This window comes from Peromyscus leucopus, chromosome 10, assembly GCF_004664715.2.
Source record: "Peromyscus leucopus breed LL Stock chromosome 10, UCI_PerLeu_2.1, whole genome shotgun sequence".
Lineage (NCBI taxonomy): Eukaryota > Metazoa > Chordata > Mammalia > Rodentia > Cricetidae > Peromyscus > Peromyscus leucopus.
Window position 1 is genome coordinate 65,435,079 of NC_051071.1, and position 14,656 is coordinate 65,449,734.

Here is a 14,656-nt window from a genome sequence, read left to right on the forward strand (position 1 = left end):
TTTCTTTAGAAAGAAAAAGAGTAAAAAAATTTATATGGCATTATTTTCTACCTAGAAAATCCAAAATAACTGATTGTAAAGAAAGCAGAAACATAATAAATTATAGGAAATTATGGAGAATATAGAGGGAATAGAGTCAAACATGTTACTGTGAGTTGACAATGAATTAATAGAATTTGAGCTTTAAGACAATATATTGTGGACATTAGAATCTCCCAAAGCGGAAACATGGGTGTTTGTCTAACAAAATAGAGAAAAAAAATGAGAAAAACATAAAATTCTATTGAAGTACAACTTAAAAGCCTAATTAGACAGATTTCATACTCATAGAAAATCAATACAAAAAGGCTACAAAATACATGATAAAGATATATGACATTCTAATCAAAGTAAATTTATGTCCTGAATTAAAACATGTCCGTGGTTGGCAAGAGATGACTGAGTAGGGCATGGAGGACTTGAGGAGAAGGACATTTTCTCCGCATGGTTCTGTGGTAAGAGATTTACATTAATGCACATATGCCAAAACCAATGGAATGTGCAATACTGAGAAGGGACCCTTCATGTCAGCTATCATCATTGGCTAATCCACTGATAAATAGAAACCTCTGGTGGAATCCTGATGTGAGGGAAGGCTTATTTAAATGTGGGGTAAAGTGTTCCACGAACATATTTATACTTTCCTCTTACTGTTACTGGGAATAAAACACTACTCAGAAACAATAAAACTTAAAACAAGACATACGAGTCACAATGGGAGGTATTAAAAGGGCATGGGTGCCAAATAAAAGATCCTCCAAGAGAAAATGCATAGAATAAATATCTATTCATTCTTGATATGACATGCATACAATAAACAGCCGTGTGTCCTTGACTTATATGAATAAATTACAGACTAAACATGAATGGTAAAGAATAAATCAGTCTCCCAGGGAGTATAATTTTCAATAACTTGGAAAATAATCCACTCTCAATCTGGGAGCATATATTTTTACTCCTTAAGTTTAGCCTGTATATTGTACCAGCTTTCAAAAGGTCAGAATATGAAAAATGAAATAAAAGAATACCACCAAGTAATCAAATACATCCTACCTCAACTCCAATCATCCAGGTTTTTCATTAACAGTGATTTTAGGGTTATAGCGTGGTTCTTTGATAATTAAGAGATGTGACATTTTATTTGTACGGTCTTTCTCCACAAAAATCCTAGACCCATAGATCTAATCATAGGAGAAACAGCAGACAAATTCTTATCGAGGAACATTTCTTGCAATCTTGCAAAACCTTAAATTTAACAAGGTCATCCAAACAAGGCTAGACTGAGGATTATCAGTCAGGAATATCCTGAGAAAACATTTAAAAAAATATACAGTGATGTCTTGCATAGGATTCTGGGTGAAAAGCATGACAACAAAAGCAAACCCCATGCTGGAATCAGTTCATGATAATATTTCAGTGATGTGTCATTAAATGCCATCAGTGCACAGTAGTAATCTACGATGTGTATAAAGTGGGGGTGTCTCATGAGAGCTCTTGGAACTTCATTCTCTTTGCAGTTTTCCTGAACAATCAAGGCTGTTCTAAAATAAACTTTTCTAACCAGTTGATTAGTTCTCAAAGTTAACAATTAAGGTTTGTGTAGGAGATTTAAAAATACGAAGATTTGTGAATTAATTTGAGGTTTAAAAAGCTAAACAAAACATTTTGTGCTATGGACCAGATGAACTGAAAGAGATCACATTACATAATTAAAATAAGCACATACACCTTGGAAAGTTCTATTTGTAGTTCAATAAATTATTATCTTGCTAATGGTATATTCTGCCCATTCTTGTATCGAAGCATCATTGAAGTAGGAATCTTATTATCTATTACCAATTAATCAGCTTAGTAGGAAATACAAACCATAAAACATTAGTGTGATGAGGATTTGCTTAGCACTTCAGAAGTCAGCCTAGCAAAATTAGTATTTTGCTGCATTGCTTTGCGGAAATGTCATTTGGCTTCCACTATCATTATCATTGCAGACATGCCTTATTTGATTTTGTTGACAATTTATTTTCTTAGGATATTAGTGGTTATTAGTGTCTTAAAGAGAGTGAGAGATAGATTTTGAGGGACATGCCATTTCAGATAGAAAAATACAAGAAAGCAAGGTAGTAAAATCTCTGGTGAGAATCTTGTTATTTTGATTTAAAATGTGAAAAGAAACTATGCTACAGATGTCAAACGTTTCAGATACTATAGTTATCAATATTTAGTTCATGAACTTATGTTTGCTTTCTATCTCAAACTTAGTTCACCCTTAACTTTGAAATGTATATTTAACAATATGCATGCACATGTATCATATGTGTGATTGTTTTTGACGTTCCTGTCTGTATTATTGGTTTGGACACTTGTGGTCATTATTTATTTTCATACAAATGTTTGAGATACAGTATTTTTTAGTTTAGCAAGATGGAATTTTAGTGAGTTCTCCACAATGTCACTCTCACACCAAGAAGTTCAGGGTGCATGAAGGATTTATAATTAAATGCATTTATGAAGTTTCCTGCTTCATTTAGTGGTAAGAGAAAAATGTTCTTTGTCTGACATATGAATTTTATATATATATATATATACATATATATATATATATATATATATCCTTTCTATATAAAGTTAAATCCATCATTAACTTTAAAATACACATTAAATATATATATATATATGTATGTGTGTGTATACACATATATACATGTTCATATACATGCATGTACACACACACATACACAAAAAGTATCTGTGTAATTGTTAGTGATCTTACTTTCTATATTATTGGTTTATACTCAACAACAGGAAGAATCAACAGTAGAAAACAGAATTTTAATCATGTATCTATACACAGGAATTCCACACATGTATGAGACACAAAGAAGGGCCTGGTGTTTAAAGCGAAAGAATCACCCAAGTTGGAGAAAGAAATAGATTCATGTGGCTTCCAGTTGTGGGGGTGAGGAGATGAACAGCAGTAAGGGAATGGGGAGGAAAGGTGATGTTAAGGTTGCTTTTCCACATCAATATCAATTTGACAATAAGATTGCCTAACAGTAGTTCACTTCCTGAATAGACCGGTTTACTAATGAAATTCCCTTTAATGATGTAAACATGCTTTACAAAAAAAGTGCTATATCTTTGATAGTATAAGGCATATTCTTTGAGGTAGCATGTCCAAATGCCCTTCGGCCATATTGCAGTGTGGTACATTATAAAACCCACCAAAGGTAACGTCATTTCATTATATGGAGCATTTGTAAGACTTCTTGCTATGTATCAAGATAATAGATTTGTTTTTAGAAGACAATAGCCTAATAAGTGACATGTAACTTTGGAAGGGATAAATTTGTTTTTAAAGTATAACCTCTTAGGGTTATACTCTAGATCCCACTTACAAATGGAAATAAGTTATTGCTGCATTCACGTCAATGTCAGTAGGTAAATATGTATATAATTTAATGATATAAAATTGTAAGACTTTCTAAGATATTGTGATTATTTCTGTGATTATAATATGACAACTCAATATAAAAAGACACATCTGTTGTTTCTAATTATACCTGTTCCTGAATATTTTCATCATCCTAATTACAGTCACCGTGTTGCCATAATTGAATTTGCCTTTCCTTTTGTATCGTTTTTGTTTGAGAACGCTACCTGAGGTTTTTGCCCATAGGGAACAATGTAATGAGATGATTTAAAGATATAGCATACAACCAAAGCTCATTTTCATTCTTTCCCTGTCACATTTCTCATTACCTTCTCCAGAGTCAAAACTATTTTATCCTCTCCAGCTGGATATTATTGGGAGAAGAACAAAGATTAAACTGCAGCATAAAGACTTTCCCAGAAAGTAACTTTTACAATAAATTAAAGCTGAAAAAAGAATATAAATTCCAGGAAAGAAATTTTCTTATTAGTTTCTATAGTCAAACTCTTTATTTCCTTTTGGATAAATTGATTCAGTGCTTACATCACTCGCACGACCAGTCAACAGAGCTCACTATGTTCTCTCCTATCATTGTAGGTCCGATGTACTGAGTTGTAAATCAATCTGTAATCTAATGAAGGAGACACATCCAAGCCTATGCATGGCAGCTAATACTCTAATTATTTGAATGCAGATTACACAAAGGCAACCATTTTTCTTTTTTTTCCTGGAAACAATAGATGCTAAGTAAGTGAAAATATCTTAGGAAAGGGACAGAACTACATATACATTTTGAGAGTGAAGAAAACTAGGACATATACAAGGAAGTAACAAATGTATGTTGAACAATAAACAGAGGTGTAGGACAAGGAGAACATGGACAGATATATGAGTAAGGGACTGGCCAGAACTTCACATTCTTCTGTTCAAAACTCAAAATCAGCAATAATGACAAGTTTAAAAATCTTCCACAACTGGGTATGTGGATTTGAGATTATCATAGATGAAAACTGGTTATAATGCAAAATAAATATAATTATGAGAAAGGTAAACAAATACACACTATGATGAAGCATGAATCTAATTAATCTTAACAATAAAAACCCAGAATCAGATATCAAGGTGAAAGCTGAAAGATCAGAGAAGCAAAGGAGCAGCCACAGTAACTTCTTCTTCTTCTTCTTCTTCTTCTTCTTCTTCTTCTTCTTCTTCTTCTTCTTCTTCTTCTTCTTCTTCTTCTTCTCCTTCTCCTCCTCCTCCTCCTTTTCCTCCTCCTCCTCTTCCTCCTCCTCTTCTTCCTCCTCCTCCTCCTTCTCCTTTTTCTTTGAGACAGGGCCCACAGTAACTTTGTAGCATGAATCTTAAAAGGTCTTATTAATAAAAACAAACCCGGAACCAGGTGTTGGGGTGAATGCTGGAAGATCAGAGAAGCAGAACAAGCCACAGCTACCTCACTTTGCCAATTCCTCAGCTGATCCCCATTTCCTCAGACTGGAAGCCTCTGAGTCCTCATGCAGAATGAATCTCAGCTGAACTGTTGCTCAAAAGCCTAAAAGCTTCACCAGCTATTGTTCCCTGTCCTCATGCCTTAAATACCTTTCTGCCTCCTGCCATAACTTCCTGGGATTAAAGGCATGAGTCACCATGCTTGGTTGTTTCCAGTATGGCCTTGAATTCACAGAGATCCAGGCAGATCTCTGCCTCTGGAATGCTAGGATTAAAGGCATGTGTGCCAACATTTTCTGGCCTCTATATCTAGTGGCTGTTCTGTTCTCTGACCCCAGATAAGTTTATTAGAGTGCACAATATTTTGGGGAACACAATACCACCACAACTTCTTACCTCTTTGAATCCTCTGACTAAATGGGAGGGAGATCTGACATCCAATATTTAGCACACAAATTTATGAAAAAGCTGTTTCCCTATTGCTTTGCAGATACTGGCAGATGCCAGAGTCACTGCCTCACCTGCTAGGTTTTCTTTTCTTTTTTCCCCAAGGCTCTGAACAAGTGTTTTTTTTTTTTTTTTTTTTTTTTTTTCAGCCTCTCTGTAGCAAACTCCACAGACTCTTGTGCTCCAAATGCCTCTGGAGTAAGCCACTTTTGCATATTCCCCCATGCAGACACCTGGATTTTTGGGTTCTTCTCTCCTGGTGTGTTGTGGGCTTTCCCTGGACCCCATCCTTGAGCTGCTGCCAGCCTGGGTAACTGCCTTGACAACTGTTCAGACTTCTACTATTCTATGAAGCAGCAGTCAACCTTATACTTCACCATCATTAGCAGCATATTTGTTGAGACAATTGGGAATTCTTAAAGGGAGGAAATTAGTTTTAACAAAGAGGTTTTTTTTTCATGTTAAACACAATTACAATGGATAGAGTTAGATTTCTGTCTGATTACAAAATGGATGTTTTAAAAATGGAACAATTATAGGAAGGGATGATCAACTTAACTGGGATTGACATAATGTTAATTATCATTTTGAAAATTCTTATTATCACTTTGATAATTCTTGATTTATCCCTAAAAAAGTTGATTGATATGAGCACCAAGATATAGGCCTTAGAAGAACTTATTAAAATAGATCATAGAGATATTCAGACACAGACAGAGGAACTTAAAGCAGAACCAATCTAACCATTATATTATGAAATTAGAGAGGAACAGTCCACAGTTTTCAAACAACCGACCTTAATTCATCCAGTCATCTTACAGGAACAACTGCCAAATGACAGATATCCTCAAGGCTGTGTAAGAGCTGACTTAATTACTTTAGAAATGTTAGATTTAAGGAGATTCAAGGAAGCAATAATCTCACTTGGTATGCATCCACATTTTGTGAAGCAGATGTTAAATCCATGGTCAAGTAGTAACAGAATTGCCCCACAAAACTGTAGAGATTTGGTTACAGCAGTATTGGAACCTGGTCCTCACTTATAGTGTGGGACTTGATGGAAAGATGAGGTTAGGACCACTGAACAATGAAGTAGGACTAGAGGTATTGAAATCTCCCAAGACCAACTTCTTGAAGAGGGTGACTATGCTGATGTACAGACAGTCTCTATATGATGACCATACCCTGGCTCTATGGCATTCTGTAGCTTTGAAGGTTTAGGGCAGAATTGAAGAAGTTAGAAAGAGAACTGAGTCATTTACTAAAGTTATACAGGGCCCCAAGGAAACTTTCACTGATGTTTTATAAAGATTGACTTCAGCTGTAAAGAGAATGATACCAAATTCATAAACTAGACAAATAATAATTGAATCTTTGGCTTTTGAAAATGCTCATTCAAAGTGCAAAAGAGTAATTAGGCCTTTAAAAGCAAGATCAGCACCCTTGGAGGAATGAATCTGAGTTACAGTCAATATTGAATCTCATAACCATGATGATGCTTGGATGGGAGAGGTGATTTCCAGAAATCAAAATGTTAGGTGTTTTAATTGTGGCAAACAAGGTCACCTAAAAAGGAATTGTAGACAGGCCATTGTTAGAAACAGTGTTTTTTGTTTGTTTGTTTGTTTTTTGTTTTGTTTTGTTTTTTTTCTAGGAATAATCCAAACCAAAAACTCCTCTCTTCTGGAGTATGAAGAAGGTGTGACAAAGGCAGATGTTGGACCAATGAATGCATATCAACAATGGACAGACAGAAAAACCTTTTGCCATCAAGAAATGCCTTGGGGTGCCTCTCCCAGGCCCACATGTCAAACTTGGTTCAGTCATTCCTGGTCACAATTGGGGAAACTCCTCCCCAGAGCAACTAAAAGATTAGATTTGAACAAGAGAGACTTCTTGTGTGGGAGGCCTACCCATTTCTCTGTGGGAGGCTGGATCCCACTTTTTCCCCAAGGTACTCTGAGGAAGGAGGAGTGAGAAATATGTAGCTAGAAAGATAGAGGGGAGAGAAACAGATAGAAACACAGAATAGCCTCAGGAAGGCCTGGATCAATACCCACCAGCCCCTTATGTCTCTTCAAAATGGTTTTTTATAAGAATGCCAAGGGGAGGAGCGAAAAATATCCCCCTAGCACAGTCAAATGCAGACCCTTCCAATCACCTGGTAACCATGTACATGGTCAAGCCATCCTCTAATGCAGCCCTGCTTGGTAAAGGAAGCTTAGACCTCACTAGGAAACCTTTGTGGGCCTCCACACTCTTGATTAGAAAGGTGAGAATACATCAACAAGTGTGAACATTCAATCTAAACTAACTTGTAAGACTAACAAATGCTTTTCATTTGATCAGATACAATTTGCAAAAAGGGAGACAACCCAAAGTTAGGGTTGAGGAGGGTTTTGTTTTTGTCTCTTCAAGAAAATGAAAACAACCATCTTGAGGGATTTAAAGACCTATGGACAAATAAGCATCCAAAGAAGGAAGAACTATCCAAAAAACTTACCAAGAAAAGAAATAATCTGACCTAATGAGATCTCTGAAGTCTCTATAAAGATTACGGGGTCCCACAACAATGATTCCACCTGCACTATGGTAACTACACTGCTCTGACAAACACTACCTAAAGATCAGTTTTGGACTACAAACTGCTCAGGACAACTTCAAGGTGGCTGGCTAAGATGATCCAGCCTTACAGACTTCTCTAGCCAGGACTTGAGACAAGCCATGCATTTTTCCATTACACAGAGACTGGACAACAAATTATATAGCTAGCTTTCCCAGGACTTGACAATTATTCCAAATTTTTTATGGTCCCCTATAGATGATGTTGCCCCCAGAGAGCAGGAAGTAATTTTAAGGACAATTCAGAAAAACACTCACAAAGAGGTGTGAAGTATATAAGGTTGAGAGACATCAAAAGATACTTCAGGGTTGATAATGCAAGTTAATGTAGAAAGTAAGCTGGGTTGTGGTGGCATGTGCCTTTAATCCCAGCACTCGGGAGGCAGAGCCAGGCAGATCTCTGTTGAGTTCGAGGCAAGCCTGGTCTATAGAGTGAGAGCCAGGACAGGCACCAAAACTACACAGAGAAACCCTGTCTCGAAAAAACAAAACAAACAAAAAAAAAAAAAAAAAAAGAAGGAAAAAGAAAGTAAATTAGGTACAACACATTCAATTTACCAAGATATAACAGATAATGGAGTATTTTCCTTGAGTTTGCCAAATGTTTTTGGACTATATATTATTGATATATTTATTGCTTTTATATATTGTATATAGTTATTATACTTATTGTATATAGTTTTTCTTATATTGGTTATAACATTTTTTTAAATTTTAGACACAAAAGGGGAAATGTGCTGTTATTTTGTTTGTGCTTTAACCAATAAAGCTTGCCCTAAGATCAGAGGGCAGAGCTAGCCACTAGATAACCATAGAGGCCAGGCAGTGGTGGCACAAACCTTTAATTTCAGCACTTGGGAGGAGGAAGCAGGAATATCAGGAGTTCAAGGCCACCCTGGGCTACATGAGATCAAACCAGTCTAACAGAGAAACACAGCCAGGCAGTGGTGATGCATGCCTTTAATCCCAACATTAAGGAGGTACAGACAGGAATATAAGACAGGTGGAGACAGGATCTCCCCTCTATTTGGTCAGAGTAAGAAGTGACTGTGGCTGCTCATTTGCTTCTCTGATCTTTCTGCTTTCACCCTAACATCTGACTCTGGGTTTTTAATTGATTAAGACTAATTAGGCCCATGTTTCACTACATCCATATCCAGTATAAATTTAAAGTTTGCATGAAGCATGAGATAGAAAGAACTGTTCAACTAGTGAAGGAGAATCAAACTTCTGAATTCTTGGACCTTGTCACACATGTATTTAAAGATACCTGGGTCCTTTCATTTCACAATTAATTACCAAGAGGCTGTACAGCCTTTGGTAGGTACTATAAATACTAGTCACCTATGTAGGTTTGAGTTTCTCTTGAAACAGATTTTATTCATCATAGAAGCAGAATCTTATACTCTAGTATTATAGTTGACTGCCAGAGAATGATAAACTATCTTCCAAGAGAGCACCTGGTCAAACTTGCTGAGAATAGGTTTCTATGGTTAATTTATACAGACAGTTCATTTTCTGTTGTATGAGTTAGCACATCAGAAAGAAGTTGTCAGAACATTTAATAGTGATGATATTTTCTTCCTCCTATAAATAACCTGGTATTTAAAAAGAAAACAGGAATATGAAGTACATTGTGATGTCAACTCAACACTACTTCAAGATATAATTTACTTAAAAAATACATACTGCTTTTTCCAAACATGGTCTTGATATCTCTTGCTCATAGAATCCCTCCTATCTCTCATCAATTGGACTCCTGGAGCTCTGCCTGGGACCTGGCTGTGGATTTCTGTATCTGCTTCCTTCAGTCACTGGATGAGGGTTCTATGATGACAGTTAGGGTATTCAGACATCCAATCACCAGAGTAGGCCAGCTCAGGCACCCTCTTGACTATTGACAGTAGTCTATGATGGAGTCATCCTTGTAGATTCCTGGGAACTTCCCTAACACTCTGCTTCTCCCTATTCCCATGGTGTCTTCATTTATTGTGGTATCTCTCTCCTTGCTCTCCCACCCTGTTCCCATTCCAGCTTGAACCTCTCACTCCTCTAAGCTCTCATCCCCCATCCCTTGCCCTCCATTACCCCACTCACCCCCAGTTTGCTCATGTAGATCTCATCCACTTCTCCATCATTGGGCAATCCATGCACCCTCCATGATTGGAAAAAGTACAGAGACAACTAGCCAAACTAGTGGAAACACATCAACTGTGGACTAATAGCTGAGGAGTCCCTATGGTACTGGACTAGATCCTCTGTATAAATGAGACAGTTGTTTATCTTGAATTGTTCAGGGGGCCCCCAGGCAGTGGGATTGGGACCTGTCCCTACTGCATGAGCTGGCTTTTTGAACCTAGTGCCTATGGTGAGACACTTTGTGCAACCTTGGTACAAGGAGGAGGGTCTTGGACCTACCTCAACTGAATGTATCAGGCTCTGTTAACTCCCCATGGGAGATCTTGCCTTGGAGGAGGTGCAAATGGGGCGTGGGTTGGGAGGAATGATGGGGGGTGGGAGGAGGGAGGACAGGGAATCTGTGGTTGGTATATAAAATGAATAGAAAATCTCTTAATAAAAAGACATTAAAAATACATACTGCTTATTTTATTTGCAATGAGTATCTTTGGTATTATGGTACGAACTCATATCCACTATGGAATAAAAGATATTTTCTCCAGATACTGGGAGATGCTTCATAGTTGTCTTCCCAGGTAGAAGACTATGTCATATGGTACCTCAGGCAAAGTCACACTGCCTTCCACAGTACTAAGATCAAGGATTGGACAGAGCAGGGATGAAGGTTATGTCTAGCTCTGCGTTATAGTAACTCCAAAGTATCACAAGTGTAGAAATCTTTGCTTGTTTCAGTGGTGTTTTTACCTCTTACCAATTATAGCTCAACCTCTACACCTGGTGGTCTATTTTTACTTCATTAACTACCGTCTAATTGTGTCTATGCCAGGTATGTGCCTGAAAATAATATTCTCTCTGCATCAGCTTTCTATATAGTGTGATATGCAAAGTTTTAATGTTGTGGATGCATATGAATTTTAGAAGTTTTATTTTATTTCAATGAATTGTGAATTGGGAGCTTTAGTTGGGGTTGCTGTGAATCTGTAAATAATTTTTGGTGGAATGATCATTTTCACAATATTAGTTCTACCAATTTATGAGCATGTATAGTGTTTCCAATTTCTTCTATTTTTTTTTTATTTAGAGAGTTAAGCTTTCTTTGTAGAGGTCTGTTACTACATTGTTTGGATTTATTCCTAGATGTTTTATTCCCTTTGAGTCTATTATGAGTGGGAGTATGCCCATGATCTGCCACTCTCTATGTTTGCTGTTGTTGTCTAGAAAAGCTATTTATTCCTGCAAGTCAATTCTATATCCTGCTGCCTTGCTGAAATTATTATTTAATAATGTTTTTATTGAGTGCTTATAATATTTTGTCATTCATATAATGAGATAGATAATGATAAATATCTACTTAAAGTAGACTATTTTGGGAAAGACTCAATGATAAATTGTTAATGTGATAAAACTGAATCATAAAGGATCAACCATGCAAAAATCTGAAAAAAGTAAATTTTAAGGAGCAGGATTATATATCATATCTCTGGAGGTAGAGATGACCTTGATTTATTTAAAGAATAGTGAGAAAAATCAGTGTTACTGGAGCACAAAGTGATCTTCCTTTGCATCTCATTTCCTGAAAATTAGCCATAGGAAGAGATTGGTATTGAAAAAAAAAATGATTCATTCAGAAAGGATCCCCAGGGTTTAGAACCATGGATCTTAAATTGGATCTGAATGTTCTCTACAGAAGGAAAGTAGGACAGGTACACAGGCTTAGCATGAAATAAAATTTGAGCTTATGTTATATTTGCTAAAAATCTTTTGACAATGTTTCTTTTTTTAAAAACAGGATCTCTATATGCAGTCCTTGCTGCCCTTGAATACACTAGGTAGACCAAGATGGCCTTGTTATCAAAGAGATCTTCTTGCTTTGGGCTCCCATGTGCTGGAATGTGTAACAATTCTTAATTAGAGGAATCTTGATAAGAGTTTCGCTGTAAAAGAACCTTTCAAGATTGGTTTGAAAGAATGTACAGCAATAAAATAGGAAGGGAAAAGGAAAGAAGGACAGAAAAGAGAGACAGAGGAGGCATTATAAAGACTGAACAGGTTAGCTTTAATATATATATATATATATATATATATATATATATATATATATATATATATTCATATGTGCACACAATAGCAATGAAAAAGGAGACAAAGAAATTGAAAGAGCAATAATGAGGGGTATATGGGAGGGATTTAAAGGAGGAAACGAGAGAGAAATGTAATTTATTATAATCTTAAAAATAGAAAGTAGTGTGCTCGCTTCGGCAGCACATATACTAAAATTGGAACGATACAGAGAAGATTAGCATGGCCCCTGCGCAAGGATGACACGCAAATTCGTGAAGCATTCCATATTTTTAAAAGCCCAGGACCAGATGGTTTCAGTGCAGAATTCTACCAGACTTTCAAAGAAGAACTAATACCAATCCTCTTCAAAGTGTTCCACACAACAGAAACAGAAGGAACACTACCAAACTCTTTTTATGAGGCTACAATTACCCTGATACCCAAACCACACAAAGATGCAACAAAGAAACAGAACTACAGACCAATCTCCCTCATGAACATTGATGCAAAAATACTCAACAAAATTTTGGTAAACCGAATCCAAGAATACATCAAAACAATCATCCATCACGACCAAGTAGGATTCATCCCAGGGATGCAAGGATGGTTCAACATACGAAAATCAGTCAATGTAATACACCATATAAACAAACTGAAAGGAAAAAACACATGATCATCTCCTTAGATGCTGAAAAAGCCTTTGACAAAATCCAACACCCCTTCATGATAAAGGTCTTAGAAAGATTAGGAATACAAGGAACATTTCTAAACATAATAAAAGCAATTTATAGCAAGCCAACAGCAAACATCAAATTAAATCCAGAGAAACTCAAAGCGATACCACTAAATTCAGGAACAAGACAAGGCTGTCCACTCTCCCCATATTTATTCAATATAGTACTAGAAGTTCTAGCTAGAGCAGTAAGACAATAAAAGGAGATCAAAGAAACACAAATTGGCAAGGAAGAAGTCAAACTTTCGCTATTTGCAGATGATATGATAGTATACATAAGTGACCCCAAAATCTCTACCAGGGAACTCCTACAGCTGATAAACTCCTTCAGTAAAGTGGCAGGATACAAGATCAACTCAAAAAAATCAGTAGCCCTCCTATACAGAAATGATAAAAGGGCTGAGAAAGAAGTCAGAGAAACATCACCCTTTACAATAGCCACAAATAATATAAAATACCTTGGGATAACACTAACTAAACAAGTGAAAGACCTTTTTGATAAGAACTTTAAATCTCTAAAGAAAGAAATTGAAGAAGATATCAGAAAATGGAAGGATCTCCCATGCTCATGGATAGGTAGGATTAACATAGTAAAAATGGCAATCTTACCAAAAGCAATCTATAGATTCAATGCAATCCCCATCAAAATCCCAACATAATTCTTCACAGACTTGGAAAGAAAAATACTCAACTTTATATGGAAAAACAAAAGACCCAGGATAACTGAAAGAATCCTATACGATAAAGCAACCTTTGGAGGCATCACCATCCCTGACCTCAAACTCTACTATAGAGCTATAGTAATAAAAACAGCTTGGTACTGGTATAAAAACCGACATACGGACCAATGGAATCGAATTGAAGACCCTGACATTAATCCATGCACATATGAACACCTGGTTTTTGACAAAGGAGCCAAAACTATACAATGGAACAAAGAAAGTATCTTCAACAAATGGTGCTGGCATAACTGGATGTCAATATGTAAAAGATTACAAATAGATCCATATCTGTCACCATGCACAAAACTCAAGTCCAAGTGGATCAAAGACCTAAACATAAATCCAGTTACACTAAACTTAATAGAAAAGAAAATAGGAATCACTCTTGAACGCATTGGCACCGGAGACCATTTCCTAAATAAAACACCAACAGCACAGACCCTGAGCACAACAATTAATAAATGGGACCTCTCGAAACTGAGAAGCTTTTGCAGGGCAAAAGACAGTCAATAAGACAAAAAGACAGCCAACAGATTGGGAAAAGATCTTCACCAACCCCACATCTGACAGAGGATTGATCTCCACAATATATAAAGAACTCAAGAAACTAGACATCAAAGTACTGAACAGTCCAATTAAAAAATGGGCTAAAGAGCTAAACAGAGAATTCACAAAACAAGAACTACAAATGGCTGAAAGACATTTAAAGAAATGCTCAGCATCCTTAATCATCAGAGAAATGCAAATCAAAACGACTCTGAGATACCACCTTACACCTGTTAGAATGGCTACAATCAAAACCACCAATGACAACCAATGTTGGAGAGGATGTGGAGCAAAGGGAACACTCCTCCACTGTTGGTGGGAATGTAAACTTGTACAACCACTGTGGAAATCAGTATGGCAGTTTCTCAGAAAATTAGGAATCGAACTACCTCAAGACCCAGCCATCCCACTCTTGGGCATATACCCAAGGAATGCTGATTCATACCATAAAGATACATGCTCAGCTATGTT

General features: G+C 36.5%; 1 non-coding gene across 1 annotated transcript; it reads left to right on the plus strand.

The window, feature by feature from the left end:
* The first annotated feature begins 12,369 nt into the window (after positions 1 to 12,369).
* On the plus strand, positions 12,370 to 12,476 carry LOC114689873. Its single transcript, XR_003733986.1, has one exon. It is a non-coding gene; the product is annotated as a U6 spliceosomal RNA (small nuclear RNA).
* The last annotated feature ends 2,180 nt before the right edge of the window (positions 12,477 to 14,656 follow it).